We start from the raw sequence: 27090 nt of genomic DNA, 5'->3' as shown, positions 1-27090 counted from the left end.
TACTGAATGGAGACTAAGCCAAACTACCTCACAACTAATTTCTGAAAGACCAAGAAAAGATCCTCAGCTGAGCAGGAGAAAATACTCTCTCCCTGTTACCGGCACCAAACCTCTCAGTGAAACCTGGAAGGCCAGGGGAGAGTCTGACAGTGTGTTTATAGTATTGAAGGGAACAGATCAAAACAATAAAAACAAAACAAAACAAACAAACAAACAAACAAATGAAACCTCTTCCAGTTAGGAACATTATACTTGGAAATGCTTTCCTTTACAAATGGAAGCAAGATAAAATTCCTAAAGAATAACTGAGACAATGTATCACTTCTAGACTTTGTCTGATAACAAATGCTAAATGAGGTTCTTTAATTTGGAAGAAAAACCTACTAGTGAGTAAAAAATAAACATCAAAAGGTATGAAACTCACTGGTCAGAATAACTGTGCAGAAAAAGCTTAAATATATTAATACCTTACATGTGGCACAATGTGTAAGCCATGGCTTCAGTAATGAAAAAAATTAAAAAGCAATGATGACATGAGTGTGTTAACACTTAGGTGATACAAAACGTGTACAATTAGACACAGGAGTTCACATTGCTCGGAGGAACGAACTGCACTGTAGATCTCATTTTATTGTAGTTTTCTATATTTCCTTTTTGTTTCTCTTCCTGTCTTTACCCTGTTAAGGAGCTATCATTTCAGCTTAGCATCTTATAGTCAAGATTTTAAAAACTAGCTTCCTTCTAATTGTAATCGACAACAAAATGGCAACCGCAGAGGGATTCAGACACATTTTGATGGTGCCTGCCACTCTGTGAGCTGACCCAGGGTGGAGAGGAAAGATGGAAACTTCCAGCAGCTGCCAGAGTCATTTTACTCCAGGGACACGGTCCTTGTCCCACCATAGCAGATTCAGCTGCATTTTACCTCTATTTGCTGAATTTAAAAAAAAAAAAAAATGAGTTTGAACTCAAAAATCTCCCCCTCAGGAAGTCTCTCCCTGACATGCTTTGCCTTGATGCTTGCTTTTGGACTCTCGTGAGCAATGTGAGGTTCTTTTGAACCATTTGGAGCAGCAGCCATTTGGTGACTGGCTCTGTGTCTTTCTGTTGAACAGTGTCAGTTATTATTGTAAAATAGAAAAACATAGCAACCGTGGTTGGGGAGTAGAGAGCTCTCCAATGAGTTTGACACATGACCATAACTCAAAGTCAAGGACTACAGAGATAGGGCAACAGATATAGCTCTGCCTTTCCTGCAAACCAGAAGCTCCAGGGAGATATAGTTAGGTCTCCTATGTCTTCGGTTTGCATTGTTTCTGCTGTGCCCAGTCAGTTCTAGGAGGGAACAAGGCTTGGCTTTCTAAAGTAATAATTATCTTGAAGTGCTAGATCCATAATATAATAATAATGCCTTTTGTAGGACAGGCCTTGTCAATTTAGAAGCTCTCCTAAGAAAATTTGGAGTTCTGTTGAACTAGTTGGGGTATCTATCATGTGACAGGAAAGGTCTGGGGCTCTTTTGAGCCATTGAGGCTCTGCTGAACCACTTGAAATAGAGAAATCAGGGTGTTGAGATTGGTTATGATTTAGGTACCCATGAAAATATTGTGTTTGCTAGTTTGGTACCTGCTAGGGAGAACTACAGCTGACTAGTCTTCTATAACTTGTGGTGATTTCTAAGACAGTAACAGGGTAGAATCCGATCTCTGATCCTGGGCTAAGATGAGAAAATTGCCTGTTCAAGAATTAATATGCCCTCCCAGTGAAAACTCATTGCATCCACTTAGAGATTAATAAAGGAATAGGCTCTTTCATACCGCATGTGTCCAGTTCTGGCTACTGCTCACAGAGAAGCCTGCTGGGAATAGAGGGCTTTACTAACTTATTTACACTTTAGGCTTATCCATTCCACATATGCTGTCATCCTTAAATCTCTTTTAGCTCACAGCCCCAGGTTATACTTTGAACAATTTAAAAAGAGACAAGAGACTGTGATTCTGTCTACTTGGGCAGACTGGAGATTTACACAGAATTTATTGCCAGAATTATTTAAGTACCCCAATGTTGTTCTTTTCAAATAATTGCCCAGGTTCATCTTGCCCACCTGGCACAGGGAATTTAATGGCAGACCAGGACTTTCCTTGTGACCCTGTTCTATCTGTTAGTTATTTTGGCAACTGATCACCTGTGTTTCCTAAATGCTAAACTAACAAAACAAACAGGTGCCTTAAATAAACTACCTTAAATAAGGCTTGTCTCAGATAAAAATTAAGGAGAGTGCTAAAACATCACAGCCACCTTTTTAACATGTCTCCATCTGGACAGGCCAGATCTACCTCAGATAAGTGTCAACTCCAAAAATAAAATGAGTCTTTTCTCTAAGCTTTTATGTCACCAGTATCTTGTCAGACAGAAGGTTCCCAGCCACACCATGAAGGACGGACAGCTGCAGGACAAGGCATGACAGAACTTCATCCCAAGACCAGCCACACCATGAAGGATGGACACAGCTGCAGGACTTCATCCCAGGATTTCAGGAACCAGCTTCCCCATTTCCCCCCAAGAACCAATTGACGTCCACTATTCAGCCTGAAGCAGTCTTTGAGAGAAACGGCGCCGCATACCCACTCATCCACATTTTTTTTTCTTTCTTTCTTTCTTCTTCTTTTTTTTTTTTTTAAGAGAAAATAAGTCAGGAATGATAGGAAATCACATGTCCACATGGTTTGTCTTGCCCGGAGGACCGCCTAGTTATTTCCAGTTCAAAATAGCCATTTCTGGGTCAAATATCACGCGTGGCTAGACTCCGTGGCTTTATATGGCGTGGCCGTGTAATCTATGCGCATGCGTGGAGTAGCCACATGCGGTCTTGTACGCATGCGCAGCCCAGTCTTTAAAAAGCCGGTGCCATTTTGCACAGGTCTCTCCTCTTCTCTCTTGTCCCCTTAACCATGTGTGTGTTTCACACAGGCCTGTCACATCTGTTTCTTCCTATCCTATATTAATAAACAGCTCTTCTGTGGATTTGTCATGTTTGGGACGTGTTCCTCTCTTGGTTCAGGGACGCTGGAAGCAGGAGGTAGACTGAGCAGAGTTCTCCAGAGAACACCGCCAGACTGCGCCATACCTTTGCCAGACCCTACAACCTATCCCTTCATTTGTAAGTTACCCCACAAAATAAACCTCCCTTTTAACTACGTGGAGTGGCCTTAATAATTTCACCAATATTCCTCGCGGGGTAAGAGCGCTGCAAAATAACTAACACTGTCCCCTTGATCTGCCCCGTAGAGGCATGTTCTTTGGTATGCTGTGCAGATTGGCCTAATTGCTGGTTGAAAGTCAGAGTTGTCTCTGTTTGTTATGGAATGGAGCCTAATAGGAGGTCAATCATTGTGAACAAATGTTAGCACCATAGCATCCTAAATTTCTGCTTATCTCTAACAGGCTTGGTGAGTAGACTAGTTATCTTTGGGGTATTTTAGAGGCAGTTTTCCTTTAGCTAAATTCTGTTTTGTGTGACTTAACGACTCGTAAGAAAAATCTATTAATAAAGTCTCTGCAGCATCAATTTTAGGACTTAATGTTTCCTCTATTGTAGTCTAATGTTTCTCTCCTGCCCGCCTGTTCCAAAATACCTGGCAGCCACTTCCAAAGTAATTGACTTGAAGGCTTAATATAAATTATAAATGGTTGGCCAATAGCTCAGGCTTATTACTAACTAGCTCTTATATTTTAAGTTAACCCATGTTTCTTATTTATGCTCTGCCATGTGGTGATACCTTTATTGGCATGGCAAATTCATCTCCTGCTCCCTCTGCCTTTGGCTGGTGACTCCTGACTCCTCTCTTCTCCTTCCCATCATTCTTAGTTTGAGTGCCCACTTAAACTTCCTACCTAGCTTCTGGCCAATCAGCACTTTATTAAACTAATCTGAGTGACAAATCTTTACAATGCACAAGAGGATTATTCTACAGCATTTCCCCCCTTTTGTCTAATTAAAAAGGAAGGTTTTAATTTCAACATAGTAAGATTATATACAACAAAAGAGTTATCAAGAATTACAGTTACAATATCCCATCTATTTGTATTTGGCAAGTTTAGAGAAAATACTCAATTATTTATCCTACCTTGATGAGTCTAATTTACCTTTTATCATAACTACCTGGTCTTCAACTCCATCAAGACAGAGATATGCAGTAAAGACAGATTTGAAAAAAAAAAACAACCCTCTAAATGGGTTACAGTATGTTAAAAATATATGTAGGCTTGGGAGAGAAAAGAAAAAGGGTAGAGAAAGTCCTTAAGGAATAGAGTAAAAAATATATAAGCCATATAATGATGAAAAATACACAAAAGAGACCTTGAAGTCTATGAAGCTGTTCTGGATGCAGATCTCAGAGGAAACTGCAGCAGAGACACTCTGAAACATTGGATCATCTTTTCCCATCCATGTTTTTTCAGGGAGTCTTCCTCAATCAAACCTGATTTTTCTTAACCCAGAATGAATCTAGAGCCTCTCATTTCCCGTGGAAATAAAAGCAGAAACTTTTCCCTAAAGTAACATATCTTTTGACTTAAATTTTGAAGTCAAGATGTTTTCAAAATATATAGGTTGGTTTAATCTAGCAGCATTTATAATCAAAGGTCTCAGCAGCTCTTGCTCTTTCCTCTGCAGTAGAAAAAAAAAAAATCAAAGACAACACAATAACATATAGTATCCAGACTCTTAGTGTTTGTGTGTATTTTATCTTTATGTGGCTTTTCTCTTTTATATTATTTTATTTCCCCTTTAAGAACTTTATCTTATTATTTTAAAACTGTATTTTTCTTTTTTTTATGACTGTCTATTCCCTTTTTCTTTTCTCTCCCAAGCCTATGTATATTTTTAAACACATTGTAACCCATTTAGAGGTGTTTGTTTGTTTTTTTCATCTGAGTTTGTCTTTACTGTGTATCTATAATCCTTTTCTGCCTGTATGAGCAAAAATTTAAATAGCTGTGTAGCTTAGATCACGGTGTGCTGGTGCTGGCTCCACCCCCTCGGTTCCCTGAGAGTTTAGTCTCATGGCAGAGGCACATTTACTGCCTGTTCTGAAAGCTATGTTTACCACTCCAACTCTGGGAAGTTTCTGAGTTTACACCATCAAGCAATGTGTCACCTGTATCTCATAAACACCATGTGTTTGGCAGCAGGGTCTCTTAAAAAAGCTACCTGATTTTGTTCACCAGCACTGAACCAGGAAGCCTTCTATTAAAGGAGCCTTGCCTCTATTTGCTGCCATCAAATGGAGCCCACCAGAGAAAATACAGCTTCCAAGAAGCCATGCTTGATTCGAGTCTTGTATGTCTAGACTCCCTTTTTAAGCTTTTGTCAGGTTCTTCGTGGAAATTTTGGCCAAATGTTTGGGCACCATATGTAGTCAGATGTTTCTCTCCCACATGCCTGTTCCCAAATAATTAACTCAGAGGCTTAATATAAATTATAAATGCAGCCGGGTGGTGGTGCCTTTAATCCCAGCACTTGGGAGGCAGAGCCAGGCAGATCTCTGTGAGTTCAAGGCCAGCATGGGCTACCAAGTGAGCTCCAGGAAAAGGCGCAAAGCTACACAGGGAAATCCTGTCTCGAAAAACCGAAAAAATAAAATAAAATAAAATAAAAATTATAAATGCTTGGCCAATAGCTCAAGCTTATTACTAACTAGCTCTTACATTTTAAGTTAACCCATATTCCTTATTTACACTCTGCCATGTGGCAGTACCTTTATTAGCATGCAAGTTCATCTCCTGCTCCCTCTGCATCTGACTGGTGGCTCCTGATTCCTCCCTTCTCCTTCCATCATTCTTAGTTTGGTCACTGGCCAATCAGCATTTCATTAACCAATTCGAGTAACAAATCTTTACAGTGTACAAGAGGATTATTCCACAGCATTCTAGGACATGACCACTTCAGTTTTGCATTTTGTTCTAAACTCATTGTGAATTGTTGATTATGGTTGACATACCTTTAAAAAAGTGAGTGTTTTGTGTGAATGAATGTTTGGGGTAATTGGAATTCTATAAGAGCAAACGTTTGTTAGCATTTTTTTTTTAAGTTAAAATCCAAGGATTAAAAAAAAAATTAAGAAAAAGAAACTGGTTCTGCTTAATTTCTAGCAGGGTTATCTAAAACTAATTGAAATGTTAATTTTAAGCTTATGTCTTAAAAAGATTTGAGGGTATGCTGGGTGATGCCTTTAATCCCAATACTCAAGAGGCTGAGGCAGGAGGATCTCTGAGTTTGAGTCCAGTGTAGTCTACAGTAGAAAGAGTTCCGGGGCAGCAAGGGATACACAGAGAAACCCTGTCATGAAAACCAGGGAAAAAAAAACCAAACCAAACCAAACCAAACCAAACCAAACCAAACCAAACCAACAACAACAACAAATGAAATAAAGGAAAAGAATAGAAAACATTTGAGGATGCTGCTTTCAAATATTAGTTATGGAAACTTAGGCTGAGAAAATATCTGGTTAGAGGATTTAGAAGAGAAAACCTGAAGATAGGTAAACTTTTTTTTTTATTAAGTGCTCAAAAATATCTGAATTGCTTTTGCTATACAAACTTAAAATGTAAAATTAAAAGATTAGTTTCATAGTTGACCTGTATATATACATACATCTTTTGTCTTGGTCTGTTTAGAATGTAAGAACATTGACAATGCTGAAATGATCTTTAGCTCTGAAATAGTTGCTAAGTGATAATACACTGTGTTGTAAATAGTAACATTTCACTATTTATATATGTTGCCATGGCTCTATTTCCCTGGATGCTGATATGGAAATTTGAAAACAGGAAACTTGAGGACCATTTAGTAGGAAAAGGTGTGTTGGGGGTGGGGCAGACATATTTGGTGCCTGGAGGTCCTGTGACAAATTGGAAGAGAGCAGTTGGTAGAGCAGATGTATTTCAGTTCGGGCTTTGGAAACTGGAGCAGAACCTACACACAGTCCCTATTTTCAAAATGAGAAAGTGGTTCTGGGACTTTTCACTGGGAAAATAGATAAAATAAAACAAAACAGAACCTCAAAAACATGCTTAGATGAGTTCTTTTTTCTGTAGGGAGAAGGTCACTGAAGCAGAGATTTGCTCTGGTTCCAACAGACTTTGTTTTTTTTTTTTTTTTGGTCTATCGTAATCTTGCATCTCTATTAACATGCTAAAGGAAGGAAGTCTCCAAGTTAAAGCACCAGGTGAAGAAAGTTTAATTTGCAAGTCAATAATGGTGATAGCTGAGTCAATGGGTGAGTCTGGCAGAGGATTGTTTACTTTGCATATCAGTGCTCTAAGGCAAACTAAGGATGCCTGATAAGACATCTTTTTCTTCAAAACCAAACCAAAACAAAATCCCCTTATTTCTGTGTTTATAAATTATACTGTACTCTGTTATAATGAAACTATATCATTCATAAGAAAGCTAGATTTAGATTTAGAGTTTATGTACATCGGATTATTAAGTTCAATGTTCATATTAATGGATAAGCTGTTCCCATATGGTGTGTTACATAACTGACAATTTCATCGCCACGTTCTTTTAAAAGCCAACCCTACACAACAAACTACAGGCAACTAAGGAATGTTGAGAGCGGGAGAAAGTCTTCCCAAGGGAAGAGCACACCGGTTGGTTATCCAGCACCAAATGGTCATCAACCCTGAAAACATACACACAAGTAACATTATACAGGCTGAGCAGGTTGTTTTCCACAAATCCGAGAGAGGAAGGAAGGGTACATAGGTGGATTAGGAGATAGAAAAGGGAAGAGCTTCATTTAAGGACAAGTTCACATTTGTCTTTAAATGGCTACTTTGTAAGCAACTATTTTGAATTGATTTTAGTACCTTTAAGCCCTGATTAGTGTTCATCCCAAGGATGGGAGAAGACCACTGACCCAAACCATCATGACCAAATCAATTAATTAAAGCAAGCCTTTTTATTCATGTACATGGGCTGCCTCCAACTAAGATGGGGTTTGAGAGGTCAGCCTTGGGTTTGAGGATGAAAAGTTTTTTTATAGCTCAAGGGTAGGGGGGTTCAAAATGGGGGATTTGGTCAGAAAAATAGACTGGGTTACAGGAGCAGAACATAAGCATAACAGGTTAGTCATAGTGATCTCCTGAAACAAAGACATGATTGCAAGGTGGTTGTAACCACAGGTAGTCAGTCATAGCAAGGTAGCCATAACAACCCTTTTGAAACAAAGGTGAGATTGCAAGATGGTTACTAACTTTTTGAAATAAAGTTGAAAACAAAAACAAAAACAAAAAAGACATGATGGCTGTTCCTAGAACAGGGAGTTCCAGAACCATTTGTAGTTAAGGTTACAGGTGTGGGGGGGAGGGGCATAGCTCAATCTTAGAAAAAACAGAGGTTTCATCATAAACAGAAATGAGCCTAGTTTGTCTTTAAGATGGCTTTTAAGCCTAAGATGGAGGCAGGCTGGTTCTTCATTAGAAACATATATAGCTGTGAGTATAAACTTTATATATTTTACAAAATAGCAAGTGCTATTGCTCAGCACAATGCCTTTGCAGCAGTCAAGTGTGCCTAAAAGATACAACAGGACCTGCAGTCAACCAGAGCCAACCTGAACAATGGGCACAACAGGCCAGAACATGCCCTGCTTCCCATTGACGGTGCATCAGGCTGAAGAGCCTAAGCTAACTCCACCAGGGATAAAAAGATACAAGAAGCCACACAATAGCATCTACACAAGAAAAATGCCTGATGCCTTGGTGATGTCCTGGGGCTTTGCTACCTGTGGGAGACAGCCTGGTAAGAGTGGCAGGTGTAGCCACCTGAGACCATGTTGAGACTGGTGACCTATACAGCCACTGAAGGCCACGAGTGGGTCAGTGGGCCCAATGCTGCCGAGGGCCATGTTGATGTCTGCAGCCTACATTACCACTAAAGCCTATGTAGATGCTTATGGTCAGGGGCTGCAGCCTGAAGCCATGTTAATGTCAGTGGGCTCTGGAAAGCTAGTCTCATCCCAATCCAGCCATGGCAGGGCTCTCCTCATTGATGGCTTCTAGCCTGGATGCAAGGCAGAGAAAGATTCATCCTCACTTGAGGGAATGGCCAGTAGGAATTTGCCTATGATCTAGTGACTATATGGACAACACAAAACAGACTTTTTTGGTGGGGGGTGTAGGGGGTAGGAGTCGGGGAGATCACAGGATAGGTGAGGTGGACATGGGAAGACTGAGAGGTAAGTGTGATTAGGGCACATGATATGAGATTCCCAAATATTCAATAAAAATTAATTAAAAAAACCCTTAAAACAGCTGTTCTGGTTTCTTCTATTCAACCAAAGAGTTTCACTTTTCATTTAGAAGACATTTCTATGTAGTTCTATGTGATGAGGCTAATTGCTGCTAGGTCTCTGGGTAGATGCCTCTGGAACTATGTAAGTCTTCTCAAGACTGAACAGTGTTAGAAAGTCATTAATCGGTACACGATTAGTTAATCTCCAAAATAGTTTTACTCTTGTTGCTTGTACATTACTTGATAGTTGTATTCTGTGAATCCTTGGGACTAAACTGTCTGCCGGCATTATTCAGAAATGCAGTTTCTGACAAAATGATCTGGGCATCTTTGAGCTGCTAGGACATTATCCACAGGACAAGCAGAACAGACTTCAGACAAGACTGACCTAAGAGCCATTCTTTCTATGACTAAGTTGCTTAAACCTGCTCTAAAGGGTTTGTTGGCACTAATTCCTTGCCATCTGTCACTTACCCCTCCAATGTGGGATCAAATCCTACCAACTAGGATGACTCTTTCCCTGACATTGTGGGATTATGAAGAGGAAACCACCAGATGTTTAATCAGCAATGTCTTCAGTGCATACTGCTCAGAGACCAGAGGGGGAGTGGTTGGAACTGAAGTAAAGTCATGGAAGGCACGGTAGTCCTTGCCTACAACCCCAGCATTTGAGACAGTGAAACAAGAGGATTGTAAGTTTGAGGCCAGGCTAGGCTTCATAGTGAGAACTGTCTCAAACCAGTGAGATGGAGTTGCTTATGCCAGCCCTTCCAAACATAACTAAAAGTCAAGAAGTTCATGAGTAATGGTCCTTACTAAACATATTTTACCCTTATCCCCTACCTGAGTTTTGTTTAGCCTCACCTGCATATCTGTTTCAGACATAATTACATTCCACCTTAAGACTGAGGTGGTAAATCTGAAAGAGGGGAAGTGTAACTGGTCTGGCAGAAATGAAGATGTTCTAAAGAGACACTTTGGCCTCAGTCTAGCTGTCAGACTATTGAAAAGACGGATGCCAAAGATATGGGACTTTCCCCAGGAATCCCCAGAAGAAAGGGGCACCAGCCAGAGAAACTTGTCTCCCTGAAAGATGTTTCATGCTCTTCAAGATGAGACTGAAATCAGATAATGAGGGGTCAATGGTAGATAACACTACCCCTTGGCCAGGACTGCTAGATGTACATATCCTTGGCCCTCTGTTTGAACTTTGATCTCACTTCAGGACTCTGGAACTTGAAGGGTTTGCTGGATTCCTTTGTCCTTCTTCCTAATATGGCCACATAAATAAATCTCCTTTTTCTCCTTCCACTATCAATTTGTCTCTTTTTATTGGATTACTGAGAACTACTGGATGGACCTGACTTGGGACACAGATTATGACCCCCAGGTTTGATAACATCACCCGAAACAAAAAAATCTAGACTAGACCACTAATAATAGGGCAAGAATCAAAACATACCTCTGAAGAAAAAGGAAAATCATGAGAGAGTAACATTGAAAGAAAAATGCTGTAAAAAGCTAGAAACTAGTGCTGCAGTGAAAAATAGTTCCCTTATGTATATAAAGATATTAATTCTCCAAATGAAAGATAGAATAACTAGATGGATTTTTAGAATGTCACTGTGTGTCACTGTGAAGGGTCTCACTCACTTCTGGACACAAACAGATTGGAAGTGAGGAATGGGAACTCAGGTCCATGAAACAGAGTGCAAAAGAAGACAGGAGGAGCGATAATGATGTCATATAAAATAGACTTTCAGCCAAAAGTCAAGCAAAGAAAGGGCGCTAATGACAGACAGAAAATAACAGTTTTAGGCATGTATGCATCCAGAGCACCAAGGTAAATAAAGCAAAAATTAATTGGAATAAAAGAAGAGGTAGACTCTAATACAAGGGAAAAGGCCTTTTTTTTTTAAAAAAAAAAAAAAAAAAGAAAATAAATTCCTTTCAAACAATACATTCTGATCTTGGTTCCCTTTCCCAACTTTTCTCAGATCCTGCCCGCCTCCCAACTCAGCCAACTCCATCTATTCTCTCTCTCTCTCTGAAGCAAACAGGCAAACAAACAAACCAAAGCAAAAACAAAAAAAAAAAAGCAACACACACACACACACACACACACACACACACACACACACACACACCATCAAAACACAACTTCAGAAACCATAATATACAAGCAAAAGAACAGTAAACAAAAAAAATGCCCAACCAAGTATAAGAAACAAAAAGTATCAGGGGACTTTGACACCTAACTTTAGGCAATAGACATATCTTCTAGACTGAAAATAAAAAATAAGCATGGCTATTAAATGGCACCCCAGGCCATACAAAACTAATAGATACCTATAGAAAACTCTATCCAACAGCTGAAAAATTGAAATGGAGAGAATTTCCCCAGACTTACTCATAAAGCCAGCAGAATCCTGATACAAAAATCCAGATAATTAAACAGCTGAGTGAAACTGAGGACATGACTGCTCCAAGGTATGGTTGAGGAGAAGGTTTTTATTGTAGATATGAGGAAGAGAACAACCAGAAGTACATGGCAGAGTGCAGACCGAACCAGGCCATGAGGGGTGTGGGGTAGGGGAGGAAGAGAAGAAAGAGAGAAGAAAAGAGAGGGCAAGCAGACCAGGAAAAGAGCTGAGGACCAAGAGGTCAAGAAAGCACGTGGCTGAAATGGCTGGATTACATAGGAATCAGAAGTCGTGGGGGAGAAAGGAAATGCAACCCCTGGATTGGAGAGATTTAGAGTAGGGGATGGGGTGAGAGGTACTGGGAGGAGCCACAAGTACTGAGTAAGCCCAGTCCTGGTTTTCTTTGGGATCTCCCAATAGTAACAACAACAAAGATAAAGCTACCATAAAGCAAATGTCCTCGATGAACCTAAAGACAAAAATCCTTAACAAAATAGTAAGAAACAGAGGCCACAGAATGTTAAAAAGATTATTCACCATGATCTAGTAGGATTCATCTCTAGGGCTGCCAGAATAACTCAAAATATGTGTATTAATAAATCTGATAGACCACAGCAAAAGAATGAAAGAAAAAAATCTACAGGATAATCCACAGGATAAATCTCAACAGCCCTCAAAGGCATGTGTTAAAATTTGGTACATCTTATGATACACTTTTAAGTAACTTCTGTATAGGAAGACTATCCCACAACATAATAAAGGGCATGAATAACAAGTCAGTGGGGCCTGGATGAGGAAAAGCTGAGAGCTTTTTAATTTTATAACAAGACAAAGATGCCTGCTTTTGCTGTAGACCCACTCAGCCTTGACTTCTAACCCATTCCCATTTCTTTGTGTTAGTCACCTATGCCTAGAGACACTCTCTACCTGGGAACCCGGTGGCCACCCCAGGCTGGGAGTCAGATCAGGGTCTCACTCAGCCATCATCAGTGTAGCTACTTCCAGCAGGAGAGGGGAACAAACACAGAGACCCACAACTGGACACTGTGCAGAGAAGGAGAGACCTTGGGGTACTCTGTTATAAATGAGACGTCTCCATCATACCCCTCCTCCCCTTCAAGGCACAGGGAACTGTGGAAGAGGAGGCAGAAAGAGCCAGCAGGGATGGGAGATACCAAGGAAACAAGGCCCTCTAAGCAAAGCAGGAATGATGCACATAAGAACTGACAGAGGCTGAGGCAGCATGCAAATAGCCTGCACATCCAAGCCAGATGGGGTCCCAGAACTGAGATGGAAAGTGGACATGAGACCTATCCCTAATCCAGAAGCTTCCTCCAAAAGTCAACTGCTTGCAAAGGAAGAATTAGTTTTCTCCAATGGAGATTCCCTGGGTATACAAACCAGACTTAAGGGCAGGCCCTGTGTTCAGCGGTAGACGGCCAACACAAAACAATGATCTTTTTTTTTTTTTTTATCATAATACTTTGTTTGGACTTTTTTTTTTTTTTTTAAACCTCATATATTATGTTTATATATTTTGGGTTCTGATTTTTGTGTTTTTATAAGTTTTTGTGTATGTGAATGTATATGTGTTTTTCATACTCGTTCTGCTTCTTTCCTCCCTCCCTCCCTCCCTCCCTCCCTCCCTCCCTCCCTCCCTCCCTTTCTCCCTCCGTCCCCCTCTCTTTCTTTCTTCTTCCTTTTTATCTATTTGCCTGTTTGTTGTTTAAAGAGAAAGAGAAAGAGAGAAATGCCTGACTGGGGTTGGGTGGGTGAGGGGGTAGGAAGTGTTATTATTCCACACACCCTCCTAGCCACTTCTGAAGTCATATGACCACTCCATGTGCTGTCAGCAGTCAGGCAAAATGCTTAGTCACTCCAGGGCCTTATGTCCTACATAATCCTAATCCGAGGGCAGCATGGTCACGTAATCTATGTGCATGCGTATAGCTATGTAAGCCCCAACACACACGCACACGGTGATCCTTAAAAGCAGACTCCACCCATTTTCCCTTTCTCTCTGCACATTCTCTCTGGTAGGCCTACTCATGCCCATCTTTCTTCCTTCCCTAATAAATTCTCAAGTGGGTTTTGTTGTGGCTCATGGTTCGTTTCTCACACCTAGTAAATAACATTGGTAAATAAATAATAAGAAGGATATGGGATGAGCTGGGGGAGGGGAAACTGTCATCAGAATAAATGGTATGAAAACATTATTTTCAATAAAAAAACAGATATGTACTTTCAGTACTTTTATTTAAAATGGCATGGTAGGTTGGTGCTAGACATTGCAATCATGCAGCAGAAAAAAAGAAGTTTATCCAAATTGAAAAGGAGGATGTTACTTTGTCCTTGTGTGCACATTGCATGATTTTAAAAATTCCAGAGGACTGCTAAAGAGATTTGAGCTAATAATTTCATTCAGAAAAGTTACAGGACACAAAATCAGCATACAAAACATCGGTAGTGTCGCTGAATGCTAAATAGAAATCAAGGAATCGACCTTATCTACAGTAGCTACAACAACTGCCTGAGAATACATTCAAGCAAAGAGATAGTAAAAATCACAAAATACATTAATCAGTTATAAAAATCGACTTGAAATGGGTGGAAGGCAAAAAAACAAGACCAGAAACTATAACTTACAAGAAGAAAATGTAGAAGGAATAGTTCAGGACATTGGCCAAGGATTTGCTTTTCTGTTGTTGAGATCCAGAAACTGAGCTGGGGAGAAGGCTCAGCCAGTAAAGAAAGCACAAAGGCCTCATTTGATTCCCAGAAGCCACAGGAATAGTTTGGTATGGTGGTACAGGCATGCAGTTCCAGCATGGCTCAGTAGAGAGAAGAGGCTTGCTGGCCAGCCTAGCCTAATCACCAGACTTCAGATCCCAAGAAGAGACCCTGAGATGATTGAAGAAGACACTTGATGTTGACCTCTGGCTTTCAGAGGTTCCTACCCCCTACACACACAATCTTTAAGCCACAGGAAACATAAACAAAAGCAGACAAATGAGATGACATTAAAAGTGTTCATATAGAAAAGGAAGCAAGTACCATGTTAAGGTATTCATAATTGAAATCCAAAAATATTGATTTTTATAGTAGTTCTCAAATATGTTTAATTTGCACATGTTAACTAAACATATCAGGAGTAGTTAAAGAAGCTAAAAGAGAATAAATAAAGAGCAGTGGTGTTTTCAGGGGACCTGCTCTGTGTATTTATATTTTATTAGAAGAAAATGTTTAGAGACAGCTAGAGATGGACAAAAAACTCTGTCTAGAGAAATACGGAGCAATTCAAAGAAGGGAAATTAGCTTGCATTGAAAAGGGTGGCCAAGGATGTGATAAAGTGAGCCTGGACTGGAGATGGCCATTAGTGTTCACAATCATTGTATTGTTGACTTTCTTTGTTGTGGCAGGCTACGGCACATTAGGTTGTAATGAACCCAGTGCTGTAGGTTGATAAAGAACAGGATATATCATGGTATGCCGAGGGAAAAAAAAAATCAGACGTCAAGTCCTTGCATGAACTATGATGATTAAAAAAACGAATCTCTATTTTGCTAATGAAAACATAATATATTTATTTTTTAAGTACCATTGTTTGATTTATTTGTGAACAACAGAAGACCAAGCTTCCCTAATTTTCAGCCCTGTGCTGTTTCTGATTTTTAGGCCTTGCCTGTAGTTCCTTCCTGAATATTCTAAATGTCTGAATTCTGCTTCCTGTGGCTGATTTTTGGTACTTTCCAGAGACGGTGAGATTACTTCAGGTTGTTGTAGTAACGCACTCCACCCAGCCAAGTCAACCCAGGGGACACATGTCCTGGTACCAGGAATGTACCTGTGGCAGCTGGCTGAAGAAGGCTAGGCAGAAGCAGTACTCCTGGGAGGTGGACGACGAGGCTGTGAATGTTTCTAAGTTTTGATGCTGTCGAATTGGACCCGGAGCAGACTGCAGCCCTCTAAGGTTACTGTAGGAAACGCCTTCCCACAGACTCACTTCTCACTTTCCCACGGTGAGTCACTCTCTGGTTTTGTTTACTCAAGCAGATAACAACTAATGTGAATGAAACAGGATTCTTCTTTAAATTACTGATAACAGAGCATTATGTATTTAAAAGCCAGTTAACACTTTAAAGATCACCCATGAGAGGAGAAGTCAGCCATGAGTTTGGGGGAAAATGTTCTGTTCACACATACATACTCACATATACATAACACTTACCCATACATACTCAAATTCATACCCTACTATCAGGTGGGATTCCAGAATTCAGAAGAATACACAAAACATTAGGAAAGTAACATACATATCTACCATCCCAGGGACCTAAGAAAACAACAACAACAACAACAACAACAAGAACAACAACAACAGAGAAACTCAAAACAAATAAAGCACAACAGCCAGAATTCCCAACCCTGAGATGGTTGTCAGCCACAGTTTCCTAGTTACCTTTCCACCGTCCCTTTCTCTTCTCCCCTTTCCTTTCATCCCTATTCCATTGCTGATTTCTGTCTCATCCTTAGCCCCTTCCCCTGACATGCGTGTACGTCTTGACTTCTTTTCATACCAATGATAGAAACCAGAATCTTTTCTGCCAGCCGCTTGCCATCGTGAGTATTACTGTTCTCTCATTTTACCCAAGAAGCCCAGACCCCTTGGTCACTCTCCCTATTACCATCTGTTAATTCCTTTTCTCGATACTGTTTTGCTCTGGAACTCCAAGTTGGTGATCCTCCTGCCTCAGCTTCCCTAGCCGTGTGATTTACAGGCATGTGCCTTCATGGCTTGCGTTCATCACCTTTTATCTTCCACACCTCTTAGATGATTCTGTATAACCTCGATGCGCCGTTCCTAATTCCTCTCCAATTCCTGAGATGCTCCTACTGGCCTTCTAGAAGTCATGAGCATCACAAACAACTCTGAACAGCATCAGCTGTTTGGATCCTATGCAGGTTTGTCTTCAGGTCCATTGCCTCCAGTTAGTTCTCCTCCTCCATACAGGGGGTAGAGTGCCACTGAAATGCTACGTGGACTGGGTGCCACAGAGGCTGAGCCAATAGAAAGCTTTGGTGGGACATTAAAGTGCATCAGCAAAGGAAAAGCCAGGCTGCTCCATTCTTCCTTCCTGCTGCGGCCAACAGCAGTGGCTGTGTCTTTCTTTGGTTCCGCCCCCATCTAAGTGGTTTTCCTTTGTTTCATCTCGGTTCTAGTTTCTACCAGATGGCCTTGTCCTGGATTCTAGTAGCACCACAATCTCCCCCAAACTTCCTCACCAAATCAGGGACTGTGTTCTTCTAGTCTTAAGGTATCAGCTTCTTCACTAAATATACTTTGGCTTCTCAACTCTTCCAATACCTTCACCCCCACCCCCAAGACTCTCTATATTCTTGGCTGTCCTGGAACTCACTCTGTAGACCATGTTGGCTTTGAACTCATGGAAATCCACCTGCCCCTGCCTCCCAAGTGCTGGGATTAAAGGAGTGTGCTTCCACCACCGACTTTCCAATACTTCTGTAACTCGTTCCTTTAAAAATTATTTGGTTTTATGTATATGAGTGTTTTGCCTGCATGTACAAATGTGCAGCACATGTGTGCAGTACCCACAGAGGCCAGAAGATGGAGATGGATTCCCAGGAACTGTGGTTACAGATAGTTGTGACCTGCCAAATGCATCCTGGGAATGGAATCCAGGTCTTATGCAAGAGCAGCCAGTGCTCTTCTTAACCTCTGAGTCAGCTCTTCAGTACCTGTAGCTAGTTCCTTAAATAAAGTGAGCTACCTGGAATAGGTTTACTTATCCTGACTGGACTTTGAATGATTATTTATCTAATTTTCTTGGTGTACAGTGACACAGTTTATTTAAGACCTATTTTCAAGACTTTGAAGAGAAGACAAGTTTTGTTTAGCTTCTTGTCCTAACCCAGACTATGATCTGCTCTGAGAATTCTATTCCTCCCCTCTCCCCACCCCACTCCTCTCCTACCAGGGCTCTGCTCTGGCCAAGGGTCTTCTTTCTGTCAAAACCCCAGTACCTTGGGGTTTTGCTGCAGACAAGGGGTCCCACTTGTTTCTTACTGATACTTTGCACACTCCCTCAACACCTCAAACCAGGAGTCTCATTCAGTCTGTATTCTATACTTCCCTTCACCTACTGCTTTTTGAATCATTAGTTTCTGGGTGATTTTTAGCTGTGGGCATTTTATTAGTCCCTTTAATATTACTATTGTCTTATTTTTGCTAATTTCAACATACATCTAAGTGAGGCCTCCATTGCTACCCTTTCTGTTCTGGGACTCCTCTCCCCGTACCAAATTGCCTTTTAATTAACCATCACCATTAATTCTCTTGGTTATGTACTAGGCCTTGTTATTTCCAGTAACTATAATTCAGCATCTCAATTCTATATATCCCATCTTCTGATCACTAGTTATAAGGTCTTATTTCTGACACCCTCTCTTTAGAATCTAAACTTCATCTATGCCACATATTTGCATAGGTTTCAATTCACTGATTCTCTCCTATCTGTTTACTGGCTTCCTTTCCCCCCCAAAACTATGATGCCTTTCTTTCTGTCAATTATTAATCACTCCTGTGCATACATCCCCAGTTCCCTCAGGTCCCTATCTTGCTTCATTGTGTTCAATTGCTGAGACTTCCACCCTGATCGAACCGTTTTCTCTCTGCCCTGGACCTAAATCTGAGCACTTATATACATCCAGGCAAAGGCACAACCACCTGAATCAGGGACACGATTTTCAAAAGACCCTTAATGCCTCCCGAGAAACTGCCAGTCACTGTTCTCCATTGCAGATGGTGGTGTTCTTCTCCTCTTCTCCCCTGGGCTTCTGTGGAAGTCATAAAGGCTTGTCACTGAGCTCTTCTGTTGAGAGTATCTCCAAAGCAGGGCACTGACCTGGGGAACTTGCACACCCATGGTTCAGTGGCATTCCTTCTATGGTCATTCTGCCCCATCCAGTGACTGGAGATTCTTCTAGAGCTGTAGATGCAAAACTTCTGTAAGGAAAATCTTTGTGCAGAAACGTTTTCGTTGGTCTCTCTGAAGTTCTGTCAGACTTGCCGACTCTCCCAAAGTCCAAGGCTCAGCCCATGCACCTTCTCCTCTCTTCTTCCACAGGTGCAGGTTCTACTCTCTGGCTTTCTCTTCAAGTGCTATTTATAAACTTTCCTAATAAATTTTTCTTGTAATCTACTTTTACTTTGACAAAATTTGCTTCTTGGAAGATCTGAAATAGTCTTGTACACTTGAACACAGTCTCTATTATGGGCATCTTAGCTGAAGTTTCTTCCCACTTGGTACCATAGATATCCTATACATCTTATTACCTCTAGACCAACCTCTCTAGTTTGTTCATAAATCCTGTTTCACCTTTGATTCTCAGAGGAATTCTCCAGCAAACTTGTCTGTTATCACCCCCCATCTGTTTCTTGTATCTGCTCTATTATTCACACCAGTGGACACACAGGTATTGCCTTTCCTGTCTCAAACAATAGCAACATCATCAGCAAACTCTCTAAACAAGCCGTCCAGCTGACTCCACTTCCTCATGTTTTCTCAGTTTTTTAAATGCATTTTTTTATATTGTATTTTCATTCTTACAGCCTATCTTTTCCCATTGTTCTTAATACAATTCAACCTGGCTTTCACTTAACCTACCCGAAATATTGATGTTACTTTCGGCCACAGCATGATTAAATCTGATGTCCAATTTAATGTTCTACATGTTGTATCTAACACAGTGGATCATTCCCTTCGATTTTTTTCTTTTTTCAACATTTTGAAATCCAGGACATTGCACCGTCTTATTTTCCTTCCTAGTTATTTATTCCAGTCTCTTGCTATCTGTTTTCATGGGCTTACTAATGACAGTGGAATACTCCAGAGATATGTATACACAGTTGGTCATATTTAGTCACAAAGATGTGACTGTATCTACCACAACTCACATTTCTAGTTTGGACCTCCTTGGGTTTCAGACTTACATATCTATATGCCTATTTGATATGCTTAGATAAAGTTTAGCAGACATCTCAGATTTATATGTACCAAGTCCAATCTCTTCCACTGGAGTCACAAATAGTTCAGAAGCCAAGTGAGTTTCACCACAGTCATTGACATCGTAGTAGTCATGCTGTCTGCCAGCTACTCAACTCAGAAACCTTAGAACTTTTCCACACCTCATTCTGCTACATCCAGAATCTAATGGATCAGTAAATTTAGGGGTTCTAAAATATGCAAACTGCATCTAGGACCAAAAATATACTTTCGTATCTTCCATGCTACCATCTCTAATCATTCCCCATCTTAATTATTTTGACAGCTGTAATTGTTCCTCCAACTTCATTTCTTGCTTCCTTACACATTTACTTTTTAAATACATCACATCAGTAGCTTTTTTTGTTTTTGTTTTGTTTTGTTTGTTTATTTTTTTAAATAATTAGAGTTTCTCTGTGTAACAGTCCTGGCTGTCCTGGAAGTCACTCTGCAGGCCAGGCTGGCCTTGAATTTGCCTGCCTTTGCTTTTCAATTTCTGAGATTAAAGATGTGTGCCACCACCACCCACTCCCCCTCCTTTATTTTAAGTGTAAAACATTGAGCAAAATGTTGGATACAAGATGAAACCTTGAGATATATTCATTATTCTTTTGGGGTGTGTGTGTGTGTGTGTGTGTGTGTGTGTGTGTGTGTGTATGTGTGTGTATGGATGTAGTTGGAGAGGGAGCCCAGAGCTTTGCATGAACTTGGCAAGTGGTCTACAAATCACTCCATTCATTATGGCTGCTCTTTTTAACTTTGATTTTTAAATTTTTTAGTTTTGAGGTACAATGTAATTAGAAATTTCCTTCTCCCCTTTCCTCTCTCCAACCCCAATCATAAACCCCTCCATATGCTACTTCACATTCTTGGTCTTTTTTTGAAATAAAATGTTATTGCATGCACCCATGTATAATGGATATCTATATATTCTTAAATATAACTTGTTCAGGTTCAGTCCATGTAGTGTTACTTGTATCTATGTTCTCAAGGCTGAGGGAATAAAACATAATAAAACATATGAACAATAATTAAAATAGGTGGGCTTTATTTCCTTTAATTCTTGAGTTTGTTTTTCTTCTCTGTCTACACTGATGGTGAGTCACTTCCTTAAAGGAGGAAGGGACGTGAGTTGGAAACAAGATCTCCCCTCAGAGTGGGGCCTTCATGACATGCACAGCATCTGCTTTCTGTCTGTGGGAGGCAGTCTCGCAGCAGTTTTTCTGGAAAAGGCTATAGTTTGTATTGACTCCTGGCCCCAGAAGATGTGGATTTAAAAGATGTTACTAACATTTCTTAGTGGTTACTTTGTCCAGTAGGAAGATTATGCCATCTTACTTTCAAGGCCTCACTTAATCAAGCAAATAGTCCTGTGTAGTGAGCACCACAGGGGGGTGAGCAGCTTGAACAAGTAGTACAAACAGTGGCATCTGAGCATACCCAGCAGATTCCATAGCATCTATTGCTACAATGCCCAATCCCCTAATCCATTGGAAGTTATGGCTCTGTTGTGGGTGAAGGCACACAGTAAGGTCTGCTGTGGCCTTTTCTTTCATGCTCTAGTTGCTTCATCTCTTCAGGAGGAATGCAGAGGAAGCAGAGCAATACCATATGGGCAGGACCCACAGTATCCTGGTATCAATGGTCAAGACAGAAAAACAACTGATGAGAAATAAGCCAGACAAGAGGACACAGTAACGGCCCAGTACTGACTTTAAAATAATTCCTGGCCGGGTGGTGGTGGTGCACGCCTTTAATCCCAGCACTCGGGAGGCAGAGCCAGGCGGATCTCCGTGAGTTCGAGGCCAGCCTGGGCTACCAAGTGAGTTCCAGGAAAGGCACAAAGCTACACAGAGAAACCCTGTCTTAAAAAACAAAACAAAACAAAAATTCCTATAACTCAGAAAGTGAGAGGAAGCATATTCAACAGACAGGAAGGGAAACATCATAACTGGAATACAACATCATAATAGGCATAAAACATTGTCCTACAACACAGAGAAAAGGAGGATCTTCATGTGTTGCATGATGAGGAACATCCGCTTATTTTCACTTCTCAAATACATGAGGGAGACCAGAGCTTATTATATTAAAATGTTCCAGGTGCTTCAGGCCTCTGGTTTACTCTCAAGAATGTAAAATCTGGAAGAGGGCCCAATCAGGCACATTTGCCTACATTAAGCCTGGAGTTGTTAAGAATGAAAACCTCCTTCCTTTCAGGGTGGGTTCTATGGACCTGTTATTTTATATAGCCTCATCTGTGATTATCATCAATAAGAGACCCCACTAAAGGAAACTTGTTGGATTTATATACAAATCAAAAACAACAGGAAATTCATGTCCCCTAAAACTTTTAGAAGCTTTCAGATATTTTGGGTTCTCTCCATTTCTAGGCAGATTGCATCTGCTTCACTTCCATTTTACAGACAATTTTTTTTTGAGAAGTAATTAATTCTGAGAAATAATCCATTTCTAGGCACTCTTGGCTGATTTTGACCCCACAGTTTCAACCCCATGCTGCTAAAATGTTTTTGAGGAAACACTGAATGATTAGGAGTGAGATGGCCCAGTGACAGCAGATATTTGGGGCGTGTGAAGTATGCTTGATCCTGACTCTGAGCCAGTGGGCATGTTGCTCCTCTTTCTCATGGATTCTTGCTTCACTTCCTGCGCCCTCCACCCACGGATCCCCATCCCCTCCTGAGCATTTCCCCAGTGACCCAGGAGATGTGTCTTCCTTTTCATATTACCTGATAGACTCCATGCTGTAGTTACTTGTCTCATAGTCATCTTGGCTCCGGTGCCTTGCTTCCTTATCAGTATCTTAAAGCAACAAGTCATGTAAAAGATATTAAGTTAGAATCACACTTCTTGTCTTTACTTTCTTTAATAGCTACAGCAAGTTCACTAATTCAACCTCCATCATTTGAGAGCCTTACCTCCTGTGGATCACCTCTTCCTTCATTCCTCTCTCCCATATTCCAACTTTTCTCTTTTTGTAACTCTTTTGTGTTTTTTGAGCTGTTCATGACACTTCTATCATTGTATTGACTTGGGCTTCATTTTCTCTGGAGCAGTTTAGACTCCTAGAATGTTGGAGGTAGCATTTCTTTCAAGACCTTATTTCTCAACAATCTAATCTGAAGATAAACATGCTGAAGTTTAGAGAGGTGACATGGTTTGCCCAAGTGCACAATAGCACAGAGGCAAAGAAGAGACACTGGCTAGTCTTTTCCCCGTGTTGAGCTCTTTCTGTTATGATAAGACTTTGCAGAGTATCAGCTTAGGGGTGAGTTTGATTGACTTGCATGTAAATGAAAAATGCTAATTTTTAAAAATAAAGGGTTTTGGAGGTAGACAGTACAGTGGTTAAGAGCTCACAGAACTAGAAGTTCTAGTGAAAACTTTCTTGTTACTAACAGATTACCATGACAGAGTGAACTGGCTAAACTATTTTCTTTCTTCATTTGTGAAATGAGGTTGACCAGTAGTCCTTACCTCACTGAGTTGTTGGAGAAATAGATGAAGGTGTGTGAAAAGTACTTGAGGTGGATCCTTGCACACAATAAGTGCTTAACCACTGTTTCAATCTGTTTTGTGTTGTAGGATATTTGATTGCACTGTGAAACTTTGAGACTGTGTTAATAAAATTAACCTTGGATCAGGGCTGGAGCTAGGGACTAGTTGACAGGAATTAGCCATAGAGAAGATGGAGGAGCCAGGAATATGGCTAGAGAGGCATATAGGATGGAGTAGGGAAGGACTTAGAGATTGGAGGTCTTTTTGGTTTGGGACAAGTGAAGAGATGCTTTTCTTGTTGGGTTTCCAGGCAAAAAGGAAGGTCACCAGGTTGTTTCTTGGCTTCTCTGATCTAGCAGGTTTTTGCCCCAACATCTGACTCCTGAATCTTTAGTGGTAAAAAGAATGATAGAGACTTAGTTAAAAACCTACATTTGGCAGCAGTGGCCAAGCTGGTGTGGTTGGGACTAAAAATCGTGCCAGGCTACAGTATGAATGGCAGGATGCTGACCGTTGGGCCACAGGGTACAGATGGTAATTAAAACATATGTAGATTCAGATGTGGCTGCTAAGCTGAAGAAAAACAACAGTTGTATTTCTGACAGAGCAGGAAGACTTTACTCTCATGTTGCTTCCTGGTTCAGAATTCCTATCTGTGTCCTCTGACCTCCAAGGACCAAATCTTGGTGTAGGCAGAGTTTTCTGTCCTGACACCTAGTTCCAAATAAACACACAGAGACTTATTATTAATTACAAATGCTCGGCCAATAGTTCAGGCTTACCTGCAGCCAGCTCTTATAACTTAAAGGAACCCATTTCTATTAATCTATGTGCTGCTCTGAGGCTTGTTTGCCTCATCTATGAACTTCTCATGTTGCTTCTTCTATGTCCAGTTTGAAACTCTTATGACTCCCTGATTCCACCCCTTTCTTCCTTCCAGCGTTCTTTCTGCCTTGAAAATCCTGCCTTACTATTGGCCAATCAACTTTTTATTAACAATGAGAGCAACACATCTTCATAGTGTGCAGAAGAATTATTCCACAGCATTTTTGGTCCCTGTCAAGGCTTATAGGAATAGCAAAACTTTGCAAACACATCAGTTTGGAAGGACATCTTGTTCAGTTAACAATTAAAACAAGAGAGCAACAACATTGCAGATGTGTAGAGGATGCTGGGGGCATGCCACGGTGAGTGGGCTACAAACACTAATCAGTGTCCTTCAAACTGCAGGTGTGTGTTTGTTAGTAGAAAGAAAAATCAATTTAGGAAGTCATGGTCAAATTTTAAAAATGGAATAAACATTTTTTTCAATATTAAGGAAAAATTGTTTTTGTGAATTTTGATAAAATGTAAAGTGCATTTTTTGAGTTTTTATATATAGCCCGGCCTAACCCAGAACCTGCTATATAGACCAGGTTGGCCTTGAACTCAGAGAAATCCACCTGCTTCTGCATCCTAAATGCTGGGATTAAAGGCATGTACCACTATGCCCGGTATTGTAATACATTTCTTATTGTGATTGAATGATTGTCATTCAAAATTTAGAAAGCCATGAAGCTAGGGAAATTTTTATTTTGACAATTAACAACAATCATTCTTAAATGACATATTTATTAGTTGACTAGACTATTTCCTCTGAAGCCTTTGTTTTCAAGAAGGCTCTTCTTTATTTGTTTAGAGAACTGTCATGTAATAAATTTTCTGATCTGATCTAATCACAATTCATTCTCAGCAGTGTCTACCTTGAAAATAGGGCTTTTTCTGATTTTTTTTTTCCCCCAGAGATGAGGACTGAACCCAGGGCCTTGGACTTGCTACCACTGAGCTAAATCCCCAACCCCTTTTACTGATTCTTTTCAACAAAATGAAACAAAATCCCTCTCAACAAAACAGATTGTGTATGTTATGTATTGTGAGAATGGAGTGGAGGAGAGGACTCTGCTGTGGGCATCTCTTTATTCTTTGATCCAGTGGGATTTTCTCATCTCTTTTAGCACTCACCAAAGACTATATCTGGATACCTTAAACACACTTTCTGTACTGATCTTTGGTGATTTCCTCTGTTCCTTGTCATTCTGCAATTGTTCTACAAACTGACTATAACTTGCTTTTCCTTCTACTGTTAGAGGGAAGGAGGTCCTGAGCTGATTAAGGCAAAGCAAGAGAAAACCTTTGGTTTCCTCTTCAACTTGAATCCTAGAGGCATCCCATCAGATGAATTAACCAATGCTCTCCAAAATGTATACTTCTTCTAAAATCAAGATAAAGCTATGAAATATATTGTATAGTGCATGTAAGATGGAATTTAAGGGTGAGATAAAATAAGTAATAGGACCTTAAATCATATAAATAATTATTTTGCCAGTATTAACAATGAATACTTTTCTTACACTTTAAATCACCAGGACATCAAGAAACAAAGAAAGATTTCCCAGTATAACTCATTTCTATACTTGGACTTAGTGACAAAATATTATGAGAGAAAAATATATCTTGTATCAACCTAAACATCTAAATTAAATAGTGTGCCATTGATGGCAGTATGCCACTCCTGTTTACAAGTCTTTTATACCAATAATTATCACTGGGGTGTGGGGTGTGGGGTGTGGGGTGTGGGGTGTGGGGTGTGGGGTGTGGGGTGTGGGGTGTGGGCAGCCTCCAGAAGCACAGGGCTCAAAGGGAAATCCACAGAGTCGGCATGTGCTAGATCTTTTTAATCTGAGGGGTTAGGGAAAAAGACACTCTCTTGATTGTTTCCTTCAGACCCTTTCTTTTATTTTTCTTCTGCATTCTTTATTATTTATTTTCCTTCTCTCATTCTTGATATTTTCCTTCTAGCTCTACCTTTATTCTTAATATTTCCCTTTTAGTTCCTTCTAACTCTCTCATTCTTGATGTTTTCCTTCTAACTCTAATTCCTGATATTTCCCTTCTAACCATTTAACTCTTTCTTGATGTTTTCCTTCTAGTTCATTTTAACTCCATCTTTATTCTTTCTCTTACAGCTTATACACCTCAGCAAAATCTTTCAGCTAATATAAAAATTACAATGTGGTTACATCTTTTTTTTTAAGTGAATGATTACAATGAATACAAAACAAACAGTAAAAAATAGCATGTTTTCCACATCTCTTACATGATTAAACATTTTACATATTACAGGTGAAAAACAAATTATCCCACAGGCCCTTATATTTTCATATACAAGCAACTTGTTATAGATTAACTGTGTAAGCAAGCAAGATATTTTTCTTGGCCAGGCCTTTTACTGGCAGACTGCAGTCTTGCATTTACAAAGAAAGGGGCAATTACTTTATTACTTATCTTGAAAGGTAATCTTATAAGGAACCTTAAAGGAATCACAAACCTAAACTTTTATACATGAAAAAGAGTCAGCTTTACTTTAAATCTTTGGGGTGCATCAATAGTTTCTTATATCAGGAGATTGAGGGCAAAAATTGGCACAAGGAATTAATCATCAACCAAACCTAGCAAAGAAAGTACGTTAATGAGCAACAATTGGGCTGCTTGTATTTTTGACCCTAACCTAATGAATCTATAATTCAGCTACATGTGCTTGTGAATTTTAGATTGTTTTCTTCTTCTTTTTTTTTAAATCTCAAATCTATTATCAAAACATCTAATCTTACCTGAAATTATTTTAATGCTTTGTTTCAGCTAATGATGCACACCAAAACCTGTGACTACATCATTAAGCATTAAGAGAATTAGGCATTTTTGTTGATTGTGTTTATTTGTAATGGTATCCTTCTGTTGCAAAGA

The sequence above is a fragment of the Onychomys torridus genome, chromosome 12 (assembly GCF_903995425.1).
Source record: "Onychomys torridus chromosome 12, mOncTor1.1, whole genome shotgun sequence".
In the NCBI taxonomy this organism is placed as follows: domain Eukaryota; kingdom Metazoa; phylum Chordata; class Mammalia; order Rodentia; family Cricetidae; genus Onychomys; species Onychomys torridus.
This window is presented reverse-complemented; position numbering follows the sequence as displayed.